Source organism: Sus scrofa, chromosome 1 (assembly GCF_000003025.6).
Source record: "Sus scrofa isolate TJ Tabasco breed Duroc chromosome 1, Sscrofa11.1, whole genome shotgun sequence".
In the NCBI taxonomy this organism is placed as follows: domain Eukaryota; kingdom Metazoa; phylum Chordata; class Mammalia; order Artiodactyla; family Suidae; genus Sus; species Sus scrofa.
The window spans coordinates 196,339,288-196,359,089 of record NC_010443.5 but is presented as its reverse complement, the minus strand read 5'-3'; the positions used below and the strand labels follow the sequence as shown (position 1 = coordinate 196,359,089).

The 19,802-nt window shown below is 38.6% G+C and overlaps 1 long non-coding RNA gene across 5 annotated transcripts in view; it reads right to left on the bottom strand.

Annotated features, from left to right (window-relative positions):
- LOC110255429 overlaps positions 977-19,802 on the bottom strand; it is a 79,015-nt gene continuing 60,189 nt past the window's right edge. For 2 of the 5 annotated variants that reach the window (XR_002335624.1, XR_002335622.1), the window contains 2 exons: positions 19,354-19,432; positions 17,444-18,063 (listed from right to left, as the gene is read on the bottom strand). This is a non-coding gene — a long non-coding RNA (uncharacterized LOC110255429). Of the gene's footprint in view, positions 1,158-17,443; positions 18,064-19,353; positions 19,433-19,802 lie in introns of those variants that run through there. The other 3 variants (XR_002335625.1, XR_002335628.1, XR_002335627.1) reach the window with 3 other exon arrangements.

Genomic DNA, 19,802 nt, shown 5'->3' with positions numbered 1-19,802 from the left:
AGTACAGTGAGGGTGCTGGACAAAGCACAAAGAAGAGCTTCCCAGAGCTTCTTTTACAGCCACCTGTTCCAGGGCCATGGGGCACTGAGACCAACAGCTACGACAAGCACATTGCTTCTGTGATACTGAAGTCCAGGTGAGAATAGAAGTGAAACTACAACTCTGAAATCATGTTTCCAAGGTTCATTTCTGAGGGCACATTTTGGAGTAATTTTAAGAGGCTGCTTGGAGTTGGTAAGGTCTATGAATTTTCACATCAGATTTAGAGTTGAAATTGGCTCTGAGTCTAGGACCTTACACCTTTCTAAGCCCAGATTCTTAACCTGAAAAATAGCACAACCTGGATCATCAGGTCAAATGGGAAAATGGACAATGTGCCTATGGGAATCTCTGGTATATAATGAGTACACAATAAATATTTATTCTCACTTTTTCCTTCCTTTCCTTCTCAGGATGAGTCTTTGGTTCTTACTTGGATTCTCTCCCTACCTTTGGCAAAGTATTTCTGACTTTCAACCTCTTTTGGATTTCATCACTTTTTTCGGATTCCCTCCCTGTATTTCATACCCACCCTCCCACAAAACAAGAGAATAAGAATAAAGAATGAGAAGAAAGGGCATTCATCCTTTGTCACTGCCATGTTCAAATTGTCATCAAGAGTTCTTGATGATTCTTCAGATCAACAGTAGTATCTTCCATCTCCAAATGTGGCTTATGTTTGCAAATTCACATATGACAGAAGTTCTACGAATTTACCTCTTCCTATAACCAGGATAATATACAAAACAGTTAGAGCTACCTGAAGACATTTGACTCTGAAGCATGCACAATTTGCCTATCCCTACAATAGAGAATCCCCTTTGCAGCTGATGGAAGGGAGAAGGTGGGGGAGTTGGTCATTTACCATAAGGACTTTTTCATGATAAGCATCCAGCATCTGTGATTATTTCCAAAGGCAGTGAACAGGTTCAAAGTCTTACATTATTGGACTTTAATTAGGAGTCTAGTTTGCATACATTTTAAATGTTAATCACTGTTCAGTGAGCCAGTGAACTCAGATAGGTCACCCACACCTACTCTCTCCAGAAAGACCATATCTTCTTTTCCTTTTTGCTGAGATGTAAAATACTCTGGGGCAGGAGCTCAAGATCCTATTTCTGAAATGAAAATGGCAAAGGACAGAGTTCAGAATGATGGCTCAGAATCTTGGGATTTGCAAATCTCACTACTCTTAAATTAAGTTCTTATACTCTCTAGTCCCCAAAATGTGAAAGGATATATGTTATCTATAAATTTCATGATTTTTAAGACTATTTGGGAAGCCCTGAACATAACCTGTGGCACAGAGGTTAAATGCAGAAGCAGAGTTGAATATTTCTGGCTAAAATTAGTCCAAACTGGATTTGAGCAGATCATCTGAATAGAGAACTCTAAACCTAGTCCATGATAACCCTATTTTACTTCCTGGCAAAATGAGAAGGCCAAAGACTAATGCAATAAAATGGGCAAAGTAGACAAAATTTTCCATTATTATACAATTATGTTTGTCTTATTTTTCTGATATTAAAATGTCCTTACTTTATAAAATTAGTTCTCAGTAGATGTAGTCATGTGTTTGTTTGTTTGTTTGTTTTTAATAAGTCCTTGGTAACATTTAAAGGTTGGTTGGTCTCTTAAATTTAGGAAAAACACACATCCCTGGTAGACAGATGAAATTCTCAAATCTGGTGAATGCTGAGACTAGAAACCACACTGTATAGGTCTGTGAAAGACCAACACCCTGGCTTTGACTCTGCTGTTTTGTAATCTTTCTTTTCTGTCCAAGACAATGTTTAAAAGTCAATATTTTTCCATTTCCTGTCTCCCCTTTTAATGAGGAAGGACAAACACTTGAAAATAAAAATGTACACAAGGTGCTTGAGACAGAAATTATTTCTTCAAAGTGCTTTAATCATGCTGTTGAAAACCACTTTCTCCAGTAGCCTAATCACATAAATCATAGTAAAAGGTTAAAGATGAAGTTCAATTGTGCCAAATTACCTGCAATGGTTTCTCAGAAATGGATTACTTTCTATTAAAAGGTGAAGTCATTCTGCTACCCATTGGTATGCTCAGGTGGTCTCTGGGTTGCATCTTCACATATAGATCATTTGCATGGGTGTTTGGTTTAAAAGGATGCTTGTTTAATTTCTTATTAACATTTGGCTCAAAACTAGATATTGGGCAGAAATTCCACGAAGTTCAGGACTTCGCACCAACAGCACCAGGGTCAGTAGCCAGATTTGATAAGAAGATAATGATGATAATACGATCTAATTCCATTACTTCTGCCTTGATAAACTCTTAAACACCATCTAAAGCAGAATTATTCCATTATTATTCAGGGTTCCCAGATACTAAGCATTGTAAATAGAATAATTCCTCAGAAATATATTTTCCTTATTGAATACATGTAGTAAGTTAGTTATGGAGTGTCTTTCAATGAATCTTAAATAACTTCAGAAGGATGGTGAAATAGAAAGAGACCTGGACTTGGGAATCAGGTGACCAAGAACCTACTTTTCCTTTAACTCAAGCATAGAGTTACCTAATTTCCTTGAGCCTCACTTTTGTCATCCATAAAAGTATGTTTATTAAGCATTTTTGTGCAAAGTATCCTGCACAGTGCATACAAATATTATCTCATTTAATTCCTACAATAACTCTATGAGGTGAGTCTGTTATTAGCTCCACTTTTGTTCAAGACCCTATACATCATATCACTTCTTTCTTCCCCAGACAAAATATTTATTCTTCCCCAGACAAAATATTTTGCCAAATCTCATCTACAGCCTCTATGAGTTAAAACAGTTTTGCTTTTCTGGTTTTACTTCTATTTTTGTGTTCCTCTTTGGCTCATTGACTGGTTTTCTTTTCAGTGGAATTGCAATTTGATTCTCAGCTCTTTAAATCAGAAGAGGAAAACTAGCCATCACTTATTAAGCACCAATCACATGGTATATGCTTTCCAAATATTTTCTTTTATCCTAACAATAGCCCATTGTCCCATTTTACAGGTAAGGATATAGTCTCAGAGATGTTAAATAAGATGCCCAAGACCACACAGCTCTCTCTCTTTTTAAAGTATAGTTGACTTACAATTATTCAAGTGTATAGCAAAGGGATTCAGATATATTTTCAGATTCTTTTCCATGATAGGTTATTACAAAATATTGAATATAGTTCCCTGTGCTGTAAAGTAAGTCCTTATCTTTTATCTATTTTATATACAGCAAGTAGTATGCATCTGTTAATCCCAAATTGCCAATGTATCCTACCCCCCTCCTTTGGTAAACACTATTTTGTTTTCTATGTCTGGGTAGACTCTCTTGACTGGTCTAGTTTTTGTGCCCACTAAGGCCTACAGTCTATGACACAGCTCTGTGAGCAAACATGTTAATTTCTACACCCTTTCCTTCTGTACAAGGATCACTCATTTCAGGGAAAGGAAATGTAAATTAGTTTATACAAATATTCAAATCAAAGCTGTTTGGATTTGATAAGAAAGCTCATGTTTAGAAAATAAAGAAGGCTAGTCTTTTCTCACTCTGTTCCTTAGATTGTATTTGACCAATAGTCTGCTATGTAGCAAAAGGAAAACACCAGGGCAGTTGCTATTCTGTGAACAGCAAAGCTAAGTTATCAAAATATGTTTTTTAAATCTTCTCATTTAATCTGAATTGAAAAAGAATTGTGTTTACAAAACCTTCAGTTAATGACGGTTGCATCACACTCCTGTGATTTTAAACAATGATTTATTTTATTCTTTGCGGCTTTGAGCAAAGAGCTTCTTCATTTATGTTACACTCCAAACAGTTCCCAAAATTCCAGCTATTTTATTACATTTTTATTACAAATCAAGGCATGGAGTGAAAACTATATAAATCAATCCATCTATTTGTCTAAAGATCAGCTGTATAACTTCAAAGCTGAATATGTTTCAGGTATTTTAGTTTCACACATATACCTTACCCTACTATCAGAGTTTCTTCATTTTGCATCATTATTCCTTATATATCCTCCAGTTTCCACTGTGACCAAATATTTACCAATTCTTCAGGCCCTGAATATCCTACTCACATCAGAATCTTTACTTGTTTTCTTAAGGCATGTTTTGTTGTCCATTTTGTTCTTTCCAAAAAGCATAAAAAGCAGAATTTCTTTAATTTCCTCCAAGCTCTCTCATTCAATGGGCAATGAATATTCAAACAATATGATCTAGCACTCCTGCTTCTGAGTATATATCCAAACAAAATGAAAACAGGACCTTGAAGCAATATCTGCACTTCCACATTCTCTGCAGTGTTATTCACAATTGCCAAGATATGGAAACAACCTAAGTGTCCATCAAAAGGTGAATGGATAAAAAAGATATGGTATATGTATGCAATGGAATATTATTCAGCCATGAGAAAGAAGGAAATCCTGCTGTTTTAGACAACATGGATGGAACTTGATGGCATTATGCTAAGTGAAATAAGCCAGACAGAGAAAGACAAATACTGCAAGGTATCACATATATGTGGAATAAAAATAAAAAGTCAAGCCCATAGAAACAAAGAATAGAAAAGTGGTTGTCAGAGGCTGGGAAGTTGGGAAAAAAGGAGAGTTTGGTAAAAGTGTACAAACTTTCAGCTGTAAGATGAATAAGATCCAAGTAGCTAATGTATAATATGGTGACTATAGTTCACAACTCTATATTGTATAATTGAAACTTGCTGAGAGTAGAACTGAAATGTTCTCATGCACACACACACAAAAGATAAAGATGATGGATGTGTTAATTAGATGGGGAGAGGAGTTCCCATCGTGGCTCAGTGGTTAACGAATCTGACTAGGAACCATGAGGTTGCGGGTTCAATCCCTGGGCTTGTTCAGTGGGTTAAGGATCCGGCATTGCCGTGAGCTGTGGTGTAGGTTGCAGATCCGGCTCGGATTCCGCGTTGCTGTGGCTGTGGTGTAGGCTGGTGACTATAGCTCCGATTCGACCCCTGGCCTGGGAACCTCCATATGGTGCAGGAGCGGCCCAAGAAATGGCGAAAAGACAAAAAAAAAAAAAAAAAAAAAATAGATGGGAAGAATTCTTTTACAATGTATGTGTACATCATACCACATGAGGTACCCTTAAAAGTATCTTATAATTTTACTTGCTAATTATACCTCAAGAAAGCTGAACAAATACCTGCCGTATGTGAACCACCACATTAGGAATTATAAATGATATTAAGATGTAAAAAAAAACAGACTGTTTCACTCAAAGGGCTTAGAATCTACCAGCCCTTCTGACCAGATGATCTGGCTTCTAGCTGCCCTCCTGCTCTGCAGAGAGGAAATTAACCACATAATTCTAAGAAGGGATTCTTCACTTTATAAAATGATTCACTGTACATTTTTTAATGTACAATATGACATTTAAAATATGAGTAAATTCACACAGAGGTTTTGGGAGAACATATTTGTAACTTTCACTGTATTAGAAACAGTTTGGTAGTGCTTTCTATTTTCCAACAATAGGAATTAACCTTCTATTACATAAATTCTTGAATGTTATTTGTTTTTAGGCAAAAAGCAGCCACGAAAACAGGCAATTTACTTATTGTGAAATTTTGCTAAATAGTACCAAGAATGATATCCACTTTTCCTTTTCCCAAAGCCTCTCTTTTTAATATACTTTTAAAACATGTGTTAAAATGTGCATTTGTTTTATAGACTACTAATTTAATGTGATCGCTTCCATATAAGCTATAAAAGCTACAAAACTGTTATCATAATCAATATGATATCAAGAAACAAAAATGAGATCTAATTACACTTTACTATAGTCATATATTCCCCTTAATAACATTCATAAGTTACCAGTTACATAATTAAATGCCAGAGGTGTTATCAAAGATACATTTTAAGGTCTAATTAACTGATAATAATTATGGTTCAATGCTAAGTCTACATGATAATTAGTGAGACATTAGCAGAGAAAGTCTGCTAATCTAAAAATTATGAAGCTATTTCTCACCTGTTGGAGCATAGATGGAGTTCTGCCTGCAAAGAAATGGCCTCAGGTTCTCAGGTTGGACTCAGAAAGAAAAGATGTGGTTTTATGTGCAGCTGGGATAAAACACTATTCATTTCTCCTGGACTCTTTACTTTTTTAATTTAAAATTTTTTAATTGTGTTAAAATACATCTAACAAAATTTGGCATCTTTATTTTTCAGTACTGTTAAGTATATTCACATTGTTATGCAGCCAATCTCCAGAATTTTTTCACTTTGCAGAACTGAAAATACACTTGTTAAAACAACTCCGCATTCCCTCCACCCCTAGCTTCTGATCAACCATTTTTCTTTCTGTTTCTATGAGTTTGACTACTCTGGGTCATCTACAGATCCCTTATTTAAGTGGGATCATACAGTATTTGTCTTTTGGACTAGCTTATTTCACTTTGCATAATGTCCTCAAAGTTTATCCATGTTATCCATGCCTCAGAATTTCCTTCCCTTTTGAGGCTGAATGTTCCATTTGTATATCACATTTTGTTTGCCCATGCATCTGTGGATAGACACTTGAATTGCTTCCACTTTGGCTACTGTGAATAATGCTCCTCTGAACATGAATATACAACTGGACACTGCTCTTGATTTGATATAAATAGACACAATTTCTGGTCCAAAAATTTGACTCTAACTTCAAACTCCAGTTGCCCCCGTTGCACTGGCAAGGCATTCACTCTATGACTAGTGAGCCAGTCTTTTCCTTGAGATTGTTGTGCTTCCTCTTAGGAGGGAAGTTAGAAAAAAATCTAATATTTTTTGTGCCCGGTATGTGACAGGTTCTGTGAAAGGTGCTTTTACTTTCTATTCCTAATAAACCTTTGAAGTAGATATTAATCTCTCCATTTTACAGATGAGGAACCTGAGGGCAAGAGTTTAACAATTTGCCCAAGATCCTGAAGTAGTGTTTGGGCAAAAAAATTTTTCCTCTATTTTCTTAGGTCATTGTATGGCATCCTTCAAACTAAACTAACAAAATTTGATTAATAGAAGAAAAGACACATACTTTTTATTAATATTTACATACCCAGGAGTTCACAGAAAAGAAGTGAAACTCAAAGAAGAGATTATCTGTATGGCTTGTATAACATTTTAACAAATGAAAGGCAGTTTAGGCTTCAAGGGACATTAATGTTGGGGAAGTGATTAGGAAATATTTGGGAGAGCTAATGGAAAATAGGGTTATTTTAGTAAGATCTGTTTATGCAAACTTCTCTGTGTTGCCTCTCCATCTTTGGTTAATAAGAGGGCCTTTCCCTTCCTGGTAGAGGGGAGACACTTTGACAAAAAGATATTTATGTCCTGCTTTTAAGCACTTAATGAGAGGGCAGAGAGCTCTTCCTGAATCTGTTGATCCTCAATCGCCTTCGACTCAAAACAATCCTATAACAAAGTGGTTTCTTGGGGTGGGGGTGGCATATTCTGATCCCCTTTGGTGGTAATCAGAGAAATTAGATTAAAATCCAAAGCTTTTGGGCTCTATGCCTTATATACCTTCCCCACTACATAATTAATAGGAACAACTCTTCCCACTTGCATTCTTAGGAGCAAATAATACTGTTTGAAGGGGGTCATTCTGACTGTCAGATGTTTCTTTCTCTCATTTGCACTGCCATGTCTACCTACTCAGTCAACCCCTATTATGCGTCTAGCCCTAGCCTAGGCACAACAGGATACTGAGGATTAAGATAAGATTATACCTATAAGAAACTCACCGCCCAGCTAGGGTGAAAAGCATGAAAGAATTTCAAGGGAGTGAGTCTTTACAGACACATTAGAGGGTCAATAGGGGCACATGAATTCTGATCCTGTGCCACCCACCATGTGTCCTCTGCTAGACACTTCACATCTCAGTCTCTATATGAATCTAGAATATGAGGATTCCAGACTGGATGAGAATTCCTTTAGACCCTAAACTCTGATATGTCATTGCGTATGTACAAACAGATGTATGTTACAAGTGATGAAGCTAACTTGCTTAAGCCCTCAATGCCTTTGTCTCCTCATTTGTAAAATGGAAGGTGGATACGTGCCTGGCAAGATCTGGAATTTAAAAGCAATGTTTCCAAAGACTGTCAGGAAGTAGGTTTGGTACAATAAATGGTAGCTAGAATTATGACAGATATGCAGGTATATTTCTCAAATCAACAACAACTCTGTAGGGTAAAGACAGTGCTATAGCAATGTGCTTCAGGTGAGGTTTGGGAACTTTTGTTTCTTCTGGAAACAAAATAAACCCATTAAGCACAATTTGGCTTACCATTCTTTTTCCTTTTGTGAGAATTAGTGAGCATTCTTCAAATTCTATTTTTTATTTGCAAGGAAAACATCCAAGGATTTCATAGAAGTTGGTGGGTAGAAGGGGTGACAGAGTTTTATACAATTACAGAGCAGGAAAAGACCTTGAAATCATAAAGATCTGCGCTCCCTCAAACCTAGCTGGTCATCAAATCACCCAGAGTACGTGTTAAAAATATGGATTCTTAGCCCAGCTCCCAGAATGATTCTCATTCAGTAGTTAAATCTGTGGTAGGTATGCTCCAAATCCACGTGGACTCTGATCCCTCCACTTAATGACCCCTTTTACATCTGGCTTCCACCTCATCTCAGGCTACAGCCATACTTCAAAGAGTAGTTTTCTGAGCAACTCAGTTTCTAAGTATATATCCCAAAGAAATGAAATTGGTCACTCAAACAGGTATTCATATAACCACATTCATAGCAGCACTATTTACAATATCTAAAAGAGAAAGCAACTCAAGTGTTTATCCACAGATGAATGAATAAACAAAATGTAGTAAATACATACAATGGAATATTATTCAGCCTTAAAAAGGAAGGACTTCCTGACACGTTATAGCATGAATGAACCTTGAGGACATTTTATGAGATGAAATAAGCCAGTTACAAAAGGACAAATATTGCATGGTTACACTTGTACATGGTAACTAGAGTAGTCAACGTCATAGGAACAGAAAGAATGGTAATGGTAGTTGCCAGAGGTTAGGAGGAGGGGGAATGGAGAGTTACTGTGTAATAGGTATAGAGTTTCAGTTCGGGAAGATGAAAAATTTTGGAGATGGATGGTGGTGATGGCTGCACAACAATGTGAAGGTACTTAGTGCCACTAAACCATACACCTTAAAAATGGTTAAGATGGTAAATTTTATGTTCTATATATTTTACCACAAAAAAAAGAAAAGTAAATGAGAGTGGTAGGGAAAAAAATGTTTTCTGGCTGGAGGAAGGGGGAGATTTATTTTTAGCATCTGCCATAAACAAGATTGTCTTCTAAGCACTGGGGAGATGATTCCTTCTCTAAATGAATCCATGGACCTTCTAGAGAGAGAAACCAGACTGTTTCAATGAATCCCACCTACAACAGAAAAACTTCTCCAAGAGTAGCCTGTGGAGTCAGAAAAAGGAGCTATTAACTCCTCCAGGGAAGGCTGAGGATGAGCCTGGTGAGGGACAATTGAAGACTTCTTCCCAGGAAAATAACACAGATGCTGTCTCCTCTGAAGCTTGGCTCTGCTCTTACTTGCCTCTGCCAGGCACTGTCAGAACCAATGTTGCAGTCTCCTTTGCTCCAGCCTCTGCCCCAACTCCTATTTCCATGTCCTTTGTCTTGGGCCTGAAGTCCCAGCTTGAACTTCATAAGCACTAACTGATTGACATTTTACATAGAGCTGAGAAATTCTTCCTCACTCAGAAGTTTTTTAGGAGAGTTTCTTTTTATACTTAATAGAAATAAACTGCAGCTATTTTTGGTTTGATTTGCTTTTTAAAATTATCATCCACAGATCTGTTACAGAAAAATATAAAAGCAGACTGAAAAAAAAGAAGAATGGGAGTTCCCATTGTGCCTCAGTGAGTTAAGAACCTGACTAGTATCCATAAGGATGCAGGTTCTATCCCTGGCCTCACTCACTGGGGGAAGGAGCCACTGTTGCCATGAGCTGTGGTGTAGGTCATGGATGTGGCTAAGATCTCATTGTTGTTGCTGTTGCCCAGGCCAGCAGCTGCAGCTCCAATTCAACCCCTAGCCTGGGAATCTCCGTATGACACAGGTGCAGCCCTAAAAAGAAAAAAAAAAAGAAATGAAAAATAAAAAATCACCTACAATCCCATCACCTACGTGAAGAAATACTCACACACACACACTTTATATGAATAGGATAATGCTTCACTCTGTTTTATCTTGGGTGATGAGTCTAGATGTTTGTGGTTGGGGAGAGCGTTGAAACCAGATTCTAACATCCACCATCCCCAATGCTAACACAGATGTCTCATGCTCAGGTTTTCTTTCTTTCTTTTCTTTTTAGGGATGCATCTGTAGCATATGGAAGTTCCCAGGCTATGAATCAATCAGAGCTGCAGCTGCAGACCTATACAACAGCAATGCCAGATCTGAGCTGCATCTGCAACCTACACCACAGCTCACAATAACACCGGATCCTTAACCCACTGAGCGGGGCCAGGGATTAAACCCCCATCCTTATGGATGCTAGTCAGGTTTTTAACTTGCTGAGCCACAATGGGAACTTCCTCATGCCCAGGTTTTCTAAAGGGCAGAACCCCCAGATGGGTAGAGCAGAGTCTGCTGATTTAAGGGGCCAGGAGCCGTAGACTGAAGACAATGCAAGAAAAAGCAGCTACAATCCTTGTCCTTCCAAGCCCACTGCCTTCCCCATACCTCACAGCCAACCCTCCAAACACAATGCACTGAAACCCCAGCCCTTTGGACTAGGCCCACCCTGCCAGGAACCAGGCACTGTGCCATCCCAGCAGATGGGCCAGCGAATAGGGAGTCAATGTTGATTTCTCTGGACAAATGGGAATATCAAGTGTAGATGTTGAAAACAGGACTCTTAGGTAAGAATATCTCCTTCAACACTCAAATCAAGACAGACACAGTCAGAATCCTACCTGAGGGACAGATTCACTCCGACCCAAGAGGAATAACTGTCAAGTCTTGGAGAAAAATGCTTCCATGGAGAGGGGAGGGTGGCCGTGAGGCCAAAGAGCTCTCTGGTGGGTTCTCCCTGCATTCTGCAGAATCCTTCTTTGAGCCAAAACAAGCTTACTCGGCCCAGCCAGCGCCTGGTTAAACAGCCATTAGAATGCAGAAGCGCACTCACAGGCCCTTCAGATACATAAAGAGTCCATAACATTTGGGCTGAAGCCCTGACTCATTATTTGCTATGAAAGTTTATGCAGCCACAAAATTAAATGAGAAAAGCACATTGGGAAGCGTTTGAAACCTACTTAACTCATGCCTGACAACAGCAAAAGACCACAGAATAGCTGTCAGCTTAGTGGTTCTTCCCAATTTAAGTCAGGCTAGTCTTTCTGGGAAATTCCATATAAAGAGGAGTCTCTCACACATGCTAGGGCCTGGCCCTGTGGCCTGGGATCCCTCCAAAGAGTGTAAGCAAGCCCTGTTTATAGCAGCACACTCCAAAAGGACACCAGCCACTTTTCAAAAGTCTCAGACTGTGGAAATCATCCTACAGGCTCCAATGGGTCATCTTAAACAGGTTCTGAAAATTCCCATTCAGCCACAATTAGGACTTACAGCAAGGAATTTTACGAAATCCTGGGTCAGCAAATTACGGCCCATGGGTCCAATCCAGCCACCTATCTAATTTTTAAATAAATTTTAACTGGAATACAGCCACATCCTTATCTACATGTTCTCTGGGGTTACTTCTTTCACCCTACTGGGCAGACATGCAAAGCTGCAAGATTCTGTAGAGCCAATAAATTCAAAACATTTCACTAGTCTAACCCTTTACAGAAAAAATTTCACATCTTCTCTACTAAACCATTATATGTATGGATCAACTTTTTTTATTGGTATTTAAATTTTTCTGGTATATTTTAGAAAAGACATGAAAGCAATGGTTATTTAGGGATGGAGGGATTATGGAGGGTTTTACCTCCTTTTTACATATTTGTTTTTCTACAATGTTATGTATTCTTTGTAATTTATAGAAAAACCTTAAGGAAAAGGTAAATGGATGCCTTTGCTATGGACAAAAAGATTCTATGGGACATGTTGCAGTTGTATGAATGATGTTAAAACTAGACAAGATTTTCCATTTTCTTCCATGGAGAAATTTCTCTTTTCTCTCTCTCTCTCTCTCTTTTTTTTTTTGCTTTTTTTAGGGCCACACTCAGGGCATATGGAGGTTCCCAGGTTAGGGGTCTAATTGGAGCTACAGCTGCCAGCCTATGCAACAGCCACAGCAATGCCAGATCCATGCCACATCTCTGACCTATACCACAGCTCACAGCAATGCCAGATGCTTAACCCACTGAGTGAGGCCAGGGATCCAACCTGCAACCTCATGGTTCATAGTTGGATTCGTTTCTGCTGCACTATGATGGGAACTCCAAAAGGTAAATTTCTTAGGATAACAAATATAGGTTGTATTTGAGTCCAGGTCATCGAAGAAGAGTATCTGAGACATGGAAGAACTTTTTAGGGGAAATGCCTCTGAGAGAAAATGGGGAGGAGCTGGGAACATGTGTTATGCAGGTCTGACCTCAAAGTAAAGAGAAAGAGAAGGAAGAAAGTTTGGGTAGCAGCATTGGAAAATGTGGTTTGGTTTTAAGAAAAGCTCAGCAGGACTTAAAGGAGTTCTTGAGCCAGTCAAAGCCATCCATCAGTGGAAGCCTGCCTCTCCCAGCGATGGGTGATGGGTGTGCTTCGTATCTGACCAGCAGCAGCTATAAGAAAGGTAGCCTCATGGAAATGCAGGAATGGATTTTGAGGCCAGGAGCTGGGGCCTTGAGCAACTATACTTCTTATAGTCAGAGATCTGACAGATGCATCATCATGGTAACCTCGAAGAAAACCATAAAGAACACACATTAAAAAAATGCCTGACTCTATGGGATAAATCATTTTAAAACCACAAACCAGCATATAGATGAGATTCCAAAGAGACACTGACTTTCTGGAAGCAGAATGGACCACAGAGCTCACAAGTTCAAGGTATTTACAAGTAAGAAGGTATTTCAAATAGTCCACCCTTTAGAAAATGGCCAATGTCCTATTTTTCAAGAGTGTATTTTAATATGCTGAGTATCATTTATTTGAGAACTTCAGATTTTCACATATCGGTTAAATTCCCTGGGGCAGAGAAAAAGAATTTCAGAGTGAAAAACAAGACTCGAATGTTGGGATCACTCTTTAGGCCTAAGCCCAATTCACCAGTGGTAATACTTCCAGGCAGAAGTTAAATGGAAACACCATCCTTTGTTTCTTAGAGGCATACACCATATCAGACAAAAGCTGGATTTTAGAGCTATCTAGTCTCATCCTTTCGATTTACTAGATAGTCACTGAAGCTAAGGAAATAATGAAGTAACATTTATTGAGCAACTATTATATGAAGTAGTTTGTCCAGGAGTATCATAAGTTCACATGTGTTTTCAGAAGTTAGTTCTAGCAGCATAACAAAAGCTGGTTTGGAAGAAGAGAAATCAGCTAAGAGGTTACTATAACCGCCTAGGCAATAATGGCAGGACTCAGAATGAGGGGAAACCCATGTCCTCTGGTCAAATAAGGAAGTATAGAACCTAGGAATGAGAGAAACTGGCCAAAAAAAAAAAAAAATGAGAGAAACTGTCCTCAGTAAGGACAGAGTAGGTGAGGACAGAGGACGGAGCGGGAACAGATGCTACTGAGCAAAACAGGGGTTGTATGGTTTGAGAGGCTTCTGGAAGCTTCACGTGGGACCATCTGGCAAGGAAGTGAAAATTCAAGTCTGAGTCTTATTAGCAGGGACAGGGCTAGAGTTACAGACTCAGGAGTCATCAGCAAAGAGGTGAAAATTGACCTGGAGGATGACAGTGTTTCCAGAGTGGATGGAGGCACAGGAGCCAGCTGAGCACAGTGGGGAAAAGGGCAAGAAAGGAGCCAGGAAAACCTGGCACTGAGGGAGCTGGTGGAGGAGGGAGAGCCTCCAGATGCCACAGCACTAAGGCTACCAAGATTAAGTCTGATGAATACTTCCCAGAGACCCTGGAGTCTTCCCCCTTAGACCCAGAAAAGCAAAAGTCATACCACGCACACTACTGTATATAAAACAGATGGGTAAAAGGATTTACTGTATAGCACAGGGAAGTCTACTCAACATTCTTTGATAACCTATATAATAATCTGAAAAAGAATGGATATATGTAGATATATAACTGATTTCACTTTGCTGTACATATGAAACTAACATAACATTGTAAGTCGCCTATGCTCCCATAAAATTAAAAAAAAAAAAGTCATACTGCATACCAGGAAGCCAGCAGATTATAAGGAAGTGGAGTCTATCCAGGAAGGGAGGGAGTGGAGGAATTAGTGAAATAACCATTTGAGAAATGAAGGTTATACCTGGCCAACCTTGAGGTTTGCTCAACCAATTTTGCTGTTGTCACATGCTCAGGTACTTGGGTCTCATTCCCTCATTTCTGCATTCACTCTCATTCCTGATGCTAATCTGGTCTCCAGGTAACTGCACCCCATAGAATTTAACTGCATTAAGGATTAAATAGGATTTTGTGAGCAAGGCTCAGCACAACTATTTGTAATAACCAGCTATAAAGGAAGCTGAACTATTCAGGATGTGGTCTGTCTCTGCTTCTCTTCATATAGGCTTAATTTACATCTTTTTCTGAGCCTTATGCCTTAGAGAAAGAAAGGGATTACAGTTAAAAAGCTCATTTATGAGAAAAAAATCTTTTTAAATTTTTTATTAAATTGACCTATAAACATAAACATATCTTGGATCTCTCTCTGCCTCTTTCTCTGTCTCTTTGTCTCTCTTTCACTCCTACCCACAGAGTAGATGTTAAAGAAAGTTACATGAGTTTTTCTGGCTCTGAGATCATCATTATAAGTTGTAATAATATGGTTTTCAAAACATGTTTGTGTTGGCTCTGTAGCCAATCTTAACTGTAAAGATGTTAGGCAGTAACTGTTATATTACAAATAAAACTTACACCTGTCTCTGTCTAAAATGCTACAGTTTATTACTACTGTTGTTATAAGAAAAGGAAAAGGCAACCCTATAGGTATAACCCTTCACAAAAGAAAAATCTCGTGCTGGCACCTCATTATTTCAGGTTGTTATTATGTTAGATGATAGCTTCTAGGTGTAAGGCACACACCTATAATGATCACATTAAGGCAGAACCTCATTAATAATAGATGAGATCTGATTATATCCATTCCTGATGTTAGTTTAATAACCTGTGGCATTTGTGCAACAAAAAATAATCATTTGAACTTTTTGCTTTTTTTAAAAAAAGTCATTCTTGGCTTATCTTGGTACCCAGCTTGAGAAAATAGGCTGCTTTTGAATCAAGGAGTAGTCCCTAATCTGAGTCTTTCTGGTGCCTTTTACCAGTAAGAATTGACATTTCAAAGAATAATCAGAATAATTTTAGACTGAATTTCTGGACTTTTGGAGATTTGGGGAGAAGGGACTTGACCATTTTTCATTATTGTATGTCATGATTTTGTTTTTTTAATAGAACACATCAGCTTCTGCATTTATACCAGAATCTAAGACCTTATAGTTCCTGCCAGTGCCCTTGGTCCAATACTGTTACAACCTGTAAGACTTGAACAGATATTCTACATAAAGTACTTGGCCTGTTATTTTACATTATTGGAAATTTTGTTGCTGTTTTTCCTTGCCCAGTTTTAATTTAATTCCTCACCTCTTACATACAGGCCCCTTGGGTTGGGCTTAGTGACAGCCCCTCATTAAAGATGCAAAAAGGACTTTGCAGATGTGACTAAGACATTTTGCTGGATTATTCAGCTATATATGATGTAATTACAAGGGTCCTTATATGGGGAGAAGGTGATGCAATGACAGAAGCAGAGGGTAGAGTGACATGTTTTGAAAGTGAAAGAAGGAGCCACAAGGCAAGGAACACAAGCAGCCACCAGAAGCTGGAAAAAGCAAAGAAATAGATTCTACCTTTACAGTCCCCAGAAGAACCAGCTCTGCCCACAACTTGATTTTAGCCCCATAAGATTCATTGCAGATTCCTGCTCTCCAAAACTAAAAGAATAAATTTGTGTTGTTTAAGCTACTAAGTATGCAGTATTTGTTATAGCAGCAACTGAAAACTAATATACCCCATATCTGCTTTCCTTTCAAAAGAGTAAGGGAGAAGGGTAGATTTTATGGAGCAGAGAAAAAGGAAAAGGAGATTCAGTAGAGTCCATGTGATCTTGAACAAAAAAAAATGTGCTTTTGTATATTGTAATTTTCCTGTTGAAATATAATGCTTGCCTATGATAGATAATTGAAAGATGCAGGAACAGCCATTTTTGACATTGTTTTTTTTCTCCCTTCCAGTTTGTTCCATGTATATTTTTATATACTTCCACTTCCACTATGGAAATAACCATCTTTTAGACAAGGAATATGAGAACCAGAGATGTGAAAGTCATTTTTCCTGGTCATACCACTCATGAAGGACAGAGCCTAGATTCCGATCTAGATCTCTCTTAACTACAAACCTCTTTTAACCACAACATACCATAAAGTTAGGAGATGGGAACAAACTATGGGAGAGAGGGGGAAGATCTACCAATTTTGATGGAGGCTTTAAGATTCCACTGATGCTCAGGTAAGGCCCAAGGTTCCTGGAAGCCTGGGAATGAAGTACTGATGAACCTCCTCAGCAGAGCCCTCTTCCTTCTCCCTAAGCTCCTTGACCTCCTTCTAACAGGCCATTGAGGTGAGGCAGACATTAAGTAGATATAAGTGATAATGAAATAAAATGCATAAATTAAAATCCCCTTTCAGGGAGTTCCCATTGTGGCTGAAGGGGTTAAGAACCTGACTAGTGTCCATAAGGATGTGGGTTTGATCCCTGGCCTCAGTGGGTTAAGGATCTGGTGTTGCCACAAGCTGCAGTGTAGGTCACAGATGTGGCTCAGCATTGCTATGACATAGGCTGGCAGCTGCACCTCTCATTTGACCCCTAGCCCAGGAAATTCCACATGTTGCAGATGCAGCCCTAAAAAAAAAAAAAAAATCCCCTTTCATACCAAACTGCTCCATCCATAGAGTGGAAGGGAGTTTTTTTTTTTTTTTTTTTTTTAATAATGTTTGTATTTTGGAATCCTCCAGATAAAGGCTTTCACATCCATGCATTCTATTCATTTGTGCTACCAATACTGCACTGCTGTTTTCTTCCACTTAAATGTATTTGCTTTGTCTTTTCAAAGAAAACTTGAAAGGAAGAAAAAGAGGAAAGAAGGAAGGGTGGGAGGGAGGGAGAAAGGGAGAGTGGAAGGAAAGCAGGGAGGAAGGAAGGAAAGCAAAGAGGAAGGGAAAAAGAGAGGCAGAAAGAGTTTGTTAAGCTCTCTGCAAAGAGAAAAGTTGATGAACATGTTTTCACAATTTTGCATATTGGTTTCTTCCATAGGCTCCTTTTTTATTATTATTCATTAAACATTTCTATTTGTTTCAAGCACTTGGGAATTGCTTGTATTTAACAGTTTAATGCCTCGCGCAGTCAATGATGTAGAGAAATTAATGTAAATGAAAATAAATTGGGTATTAGGCCCAGTAGGAAAGAGCACCCTGGCCTGTATCCCTCATCTAATTCACTGCCTAAGCCAGAATGCAGAACTTGTAAAGCAATGTAATTTCCTCTTCCTAAGGTGCAAAATACAGCCTCTACTAATGGTCAGTTTGAAGGATGTTTCATAAACGGGGAGAGTGTCCGCATCTCAGGAGGTATTTGGGAAGCTAGTGTCCTCTATATGGGTTCTGGCTGAGACATTCATCCTGAAGGCAATTTGGAGAGAGACAATAGGCAATAAAGCTAAATCATTCCAGAGATATCAGAGGGCTGTCCTCTGCACCTGGGTGGTGGAGCTGGGCTGTAGCCAAGGCTGTTCTATCTACTCAGAGTGCACTTCTCCCTCCTTCAAGGTCATTGCCCCTAGTAAAAGCAGAAGGGAAATGGGGTTAGAACTGAAATGAGCTCTCTGACCCCTTTTACACAGAAAGTCTACAGCCACTGTGCTGCTCACATTTCTCTCTTTATGCCACATACCTGTTCCTCATAGACCCAGGGCCTGACTGCTCCTTAGTTTGACTCTGTGGCCATAATGCATGAGTATTTGCTGTGCTTATGTTAGAACCCAAATTCCAAGATGACAACAATGATGATGATGAAGATATGATGACAATGATAGAGGGTCCCTTGATTTATCACTTACCATACACCAGGCACCTTTTTATAGCCATATATATTTTTATTTTCTTATTTAATTCTCCAGTCAACCCTATGAGGGAGGTACTATTACCATTCTCATCCCTTCCATAAAGAAACTGACAGAGAGAATAAATAAATTACCTAACACAGCAGCAGCTAATGAGTGGGGGAGCCAGAACCCTGGCTGTCTGCTGCCAGTCTTCAGCCAGTATCTCTTCTGCCTCTTCTACATTTATATTTGTTAATACTCATAGCAACTCCTAGGACAAATAACATTATCTATGCTTCATAGATGAGGAAACTTGTCCTTGCCCAAGCTCACTCAGCTTCTCACATTTATTTATAATTCTCCAGGACACTGGTTTGCAAACATTTTAGAAGGGAAAATTTATTGGACTCTTGAGGCCAAACAAAACTTTTCAGATTGGGGTAAGAGGAGAGCCACTCTTTACACACCCACTTGGAGCAAGTGGACAAAATCATCTTTCACAGCATTTATCCTAAATGCAAATTATTTGACATCATTGTCTGATACATATTCATTGCCTAGCCACATAACTAGCCTGTAAGTTCTATGAGGACAGGAACTCGGTCTATCTTATTCATCTCTCTATGTCTAGTAATGTCTAGTAATGTCCAGGTACAGAGTAAGCAATCAGTGAGTAATGACTGAAATGTACAAGTGATAGTCTTCCCATTATGGGGCAAATCAAGACAAAACCGAACTTTCAAACACTGGAGAGTGGAGGGAAATGTTAAATGAGGTTTTCTATTGATTGAGGTTTTTGGCCATTTCTATTGCTATAAATCACTTTGCAGGACATTGCTGCCACTGTGGGGAAAGCACAGCAATGGTCACGTCTCAGGAATTGGCTCCCGGCACTCAGTCCAGGGGTGCAGTAGGAACAGGAGGAGAGGACAAGCCCAACAAGCACCTTGGAAGGTCAGCAACTACACTTATGCATAGAGAGGTTGTTTTCTTCTTTTAATTTGAAAAGTGTACCCAGACCATACCTGTAAATTCCCAAGAGAAACTGAAGTAGAATTTATTAAAACATTCCAGGGTTTCAAAGGTTTGTATCAGGAGAGTCTGCTAAAAAGTTAAAAAAACCATGTAAGTAGTGTCCATAAATTTGGCTAGATCAAATAAATACATAAAATATTCATAAAGTTTTGAAAACTTTAGAAAACTATTTTTGGCAAGTATGACAGGCACTATTAAAAGATCACTCAAATTAATAGGAAAGAGTCTCAGACTTAGTAGACAATTTTTGCAATGGGATTAAACACAATTCTCCAAAGAATTCCAGTGGAACTAATTCTTCATTAAATAGCTAATAAATATAAAGCTGTTCTATTTCACTGGAAAGCAAGAGAACTGTGGCTTAAGAAAATGGGTAACGTCATTTTTAAAGTTAGGTTTATTGAAGTATAATTTATATATAGTACAATTCATCATTTTC